Source organism: Myotis brandtii, unplaced genomic scaffold (assembly GCF_000412655.1).
Source record: "Myotis brandtii unplaced genomic scaffold, ASM41265v1 scaffold56, whole genome shotgun sequence".
Lineage (NCBI taxonomy): Eukaryota > Metazoa > Chordata > Mammalia > Chiroptera > Vespertilionidae > Myotis > Myotis brandtii.
Genome location: NW_005370080.1, coordinates 4,244,816 through 4,249,537, shown reverse-complemented (window position 1 = coordinate 4,249,537; position 4,722 = coordinate 4,244,816).

The following is a 4,722-nucleotide window of genomic DNA, read 5'->3' as shown; positions in this document are numbered from 1 at the left end:
TCCTCTCCCCCCCTGCCTGGCCCCTCCCGCCGCGGCCCTCAGTCCCATCTGCCCGCAGCCCCACTCCCACCACCACTGCTCCCACACGCTGATGGCGCCGGCCCGCTCACAACCACTGACAGCACGGAGTGATTAGGGCTGATGCCAGCAGCGGGTGCGAGTGGTGCCAGTTCTGTCAGCGGGTGTGAGTGGTGGCTGCCCTGATCGCCCCTCAGGAGCAGGGGAAGGTGGAGAAGCCCTCAGGGGCAATTGGGGCCGGCAGCCGCTGCTCGCACCCGCTGATGGTGCTGAGCAATTGGGGCCAGCGCTGGGCGCCAGCAGCGGGTGTGAGTGGCAGCTCTGGTGCTGGCCATGGGTGTGAGAGGGGCCAGTGTGGGCAGCAGGTGTGAGCTCTGGGTGGAACCATGGTGTGCGGGAGCAAAGAATTTTCAATAATCACCAGAGGCTCGCCCCGATGACAGCAACTGGTGCCTCGCCTTGGTTTGGCGCCCCCACTCACTTGCTCCACCATCCCGCTGCAGCCAACGCCAGCCATGTTCCGCGCTTGCCCCCTGGTGGTCAGCGCACGTCATAGCGACCAGTTGTTCGGTTGTTCAGTTTTTCTACTGTTCAGTCTATTTGCATATTAGGGTTTTATATATAGATGCTCAAAGTCACTAATCATCCAAGAGATGCAAATCAAAACGACAATGAGGTAACATCTCATACCTGTCAGATGGCTACCATCAACAAATCAACAAATGACAAGTGCTGTTGAGGACATGGAGAAAAAGGAACCCTCATGCACTGCTGGTGGGAATGCAGACTGGTGCAGCCACTGTGGAAGACAGTATGGAGTTTCCTCACAAAATTAAAAATGGAACTCCCATTTGACCCAGTAATCCCACTTCTAGTAATATATCCCCCAAAATCAGAAATACCAATCAGAAAGGATATATGCACCCCTATGTTCATAGCAGCATAATTTACAAAACCTAAGATTTGGAAACAGCCTAAGTGCCCATCTGCAGATGAGTGGATTAAAAAACTGAGGTACATCTACACAATGGAATACTACACTGCTGTAAAAAAGAAGGAACTCTTACCATTTGCAACAGTATGGATGGACCTGGAGAGCATTATGCTAGGCAAAATAAGCCAGTCGGAGAAAGGTAAGTATCACATGATCTCACTCATTTGTGGAATATAATGAACAACATAAACTGATGAACAAAAATAGATCCAGAGACATAGAAGCATTGAACAGACCATCCAACCTCAGAGGGAAGGCAGAGGAGGAGAGCAGTAAGAGCTCAACCAAAGAACTTGTATGCATGCATATGAGCATAACCAATGGACACAGATAGTAGCGGGGTGCGGGCATGTGTATGTATGTATATATATATTTTGAGGAAAACTCACTTTAGCCAGAATTTTGTCATGTCTCTATATAAATCAATCACTATCCAGAGAAATGGGACCATTATGTGAAGCTCAGATCATATAAGAGCCATTCCCTGGGATCAGACATGGTGCTGGTCCCCAAAACACATGGCTCTAGAGAGGATACAGGAAAGTGGGGACTTGCACAACCTGTGTTGGGGTGAGGAACATGAAAGGAGAACCTCACCCTCCTTAGCACACAGAACTAAGTGGAACCAGCTGGGGATTTCCCAATGCCAGTGGTTCTCAAAGTGTTGTATCTGCGCCAGCAGCATGAGCATTACCTAGAAACTTTTTAGCATTGAAAGTCTTCAGGTTGCACCCAGACCTATTGAATCAAACTCTGGGGGTAGTACCCAGGAATCTGTTTGAACAAGCCTTCCAGGAATTTCTGATGCACCCTAAAGTTTGAGAACCAATGTCCTATTCAAGTGATTCTCAATTGGGAGCAATTTTGTCCCCATGGGACACTTGACAATGTTCGAGACATTTTGGATGTCACAACTTGAATGTGGAGTGCTACTGGCATGCAGTGTAGAGGTCAGGACAATACACAGACACTCCTCACAACAAAGAAGTGTCCGGCCCAAAATGTCAACAGTGCCTGTGTTGAGAAACCCTGTCCTCTGCTATGAGGCACAGCAAGCTCCTTTAGAGCGGCTGCAGCCACCTGGCTCTCCATATTGGATTCAGCTCTTTGAACTTAGTTGGGACAAGGATTAGCATGTTTTAACCACTCACAGAGCAGGAGAGAGTCTGACCAACTCTTCTAAGTAACAAGTCTTCAGGCCTTCAAGTCAGCCAGACCAGTCCCAGGGGTCTCACTTAGGTATTTATCTCTGACAAAGCAATAAACATGACAATGTTTGAAAAAAAAAAAAAAAAAAGAACATCCTATATAATAAAAGCCTAATATGCAAATTGTCCCCTCGGATGGTCGTTTGACCAGGAGTTCGACTGCTCGCTATGACATGCGCTGACCAACAGGGGGCAGTGCGAAACATGGCGGGCGTCAGCGACACGGCACTGGCAATGGGTGGCAGTGGAGGAGCTGCTGGCCCCAATGGGCCCCGATGAGAGCAGGACCGCGGCGGGATGGTGGAGCAGGTGAGCGGGTGGTGCCAGGTCAAGGCAGGTGCAAGCAGGGGCCTGATCGCCTCACCAATTGCCCTGCAGACAGCGACCAGTTGCAGCAGCAGGGGGCGGGGCCACTGCCTTGCTCCCAGGCGCTGAGGCAGCCAGGCGGGGAGCCCGAACCTGATCCATCGCCCCGCAGGCGGGATGGTGGAGCAGGTGAAGGGGCAGCACCAGACCACAGCAGGGTGCCAGGCAGGGTGCCAGGCGGGGCTGCAAGGCTGGGGGCGCGAACTGGGGCCCGATCTCCGCAGGCCACTCCGAGGGGCTCCACCAATGCATGAATTTGTGCACCAGGCCTCTAGTATTTTATAAGAGGCACAGTCAATACATGCATTGAAGTTTCAGAACTGGCCTGTAAGCAGGCCCAATTCCTCTCTTAGAAGACTGATAGGCAAACTTTTTCCATGCTTAGAAATTTTTCTGTTCAATCAAAATGAGTGAGTCTCTACTGCCTGAGGGTCAGAAAATGGAGATCAAACATCCAAGTTCTAATCTACGTTTCCTATACAAGATGCAGACAAGAAACCTTGCATCTCTGTGCGTATGAGAGTTTAACGTTAGAGGAAAGTAGCAAAGGCCCAATCAGTTCAGATCAGACCCATCACATATCTATTTTCAAATGTCTTACAGTGCAGCTTGTTCTACCATGACATCGTCTGGCACTTATCCTATATAACAAAAGTCTAACATGCTAAGTGTCCAACTGTTCGTTCAACCGTTCAACCAATCGCTATGACGTGCACTGACCACCAGGGGGCAGACACTCCGACTGGTAGGTTAGCTTGCTGCTGGGGTCTGGCCAATCGGGACTGGGTGAGATGGGCCGGACACCCCCTGGAGCCTTCCCGCAGTCCCTCCCGGGCCCCCTTCGTGCACCAGTGGGGTCCCTTGGCCTGGCCTGCACCTTCTCACAATCTGGGACCCATCGGGGGATATTGGAGAGCCAGTTTTGGCCTGATCCCTGCAGGCCAGGCTGAGGGACCCCACCGGTGCACGAATTCGTGCACCAGGCCTCTAGTCTATATATATAAGGTTAATATGCTAAATGCCCAACCATTCAACCTGCTGGAGGCTAATTCCAGCATGTCATAAATGCAAGAAGTTTCATCAAAAGGTTGATGGAACCTTGAGGCTTCAGCAGGGTTGAATCATATGTTATTACCTACTAGAATGGCCGAAGGCATTTCCCCAAACCTGAAAAGGATGCATAAATGACTGCTTGCTGCCAGTTAGCTGAGGGCATTTTAATCTTCATGTTATTGCCTCCTGCTGGCCAAACACCTGTACAGCCAAAGGCAGTTCCCCCAAAACAGACAATGCCTACTGTATACTAAACCTTAACCTTTAATATGTATATATGCTTTGCCTTAGGACAATTTGTGTTAATAAAGAGTAAGGGGTCCGGAGATTCGGAAGAACTTGGTTACTGAAGATAACCATGGCTCCCCATGGATTACAAATTTATATTTTATTTCTAGTCTCTTTATCAATATACACGCAGCACCTTCTCCAGATTCCTGGACCCTTCCAGATGCTGGGAAAGACCCCCAGCATTACCAACCAGTCACTATGACGTGCACTGACCACCAGGGGGCAGACGCTCAATGCAGGAGCTGCCGTGATGTGCACTGGCCATTTACAGAGAAACAGCACTGTGGATCTGGTGCCCACAAAGCAACACTCGGCTTTCCCCAAGTGGGACGCAGGCCCCACCAGCACCCTGGAGCGGCACCCCACCAAATCGCAGCCAACACTGCCAAGACCCTATGGTGCAAAATGCGGCCCACAGCCCAGCCCAGCCCAGAAATGGTGGCTGTGGGCACCGGGTAATGATGTCACATAGCAATGCCCAGCTTCCTCTCCCTAGCGACTAGCCTCCTTGCAGTTTTTTCAGCCCAGAAACACGACTTGATTTATAGCCAGGAGCATTTTATACCTTAACCAAATGTCTGTGAAGCATTTTTCCTGTGCCTTATCTCATTTGATCCTCACAGAAGTCCTGGAGTAGGTAGATAGGAGACTCAGTGGAACCCTGTTTTCTTTTCATTAGCAGGAAAATGGAGATTTAGAAACTTGACCCGACTGAAAAGAAATGGTGGACCTTGAAAATGACTTCAGGTTTTCTCACTGTGCAGAATATAGTCAAACATTGCTGCAGTTAAA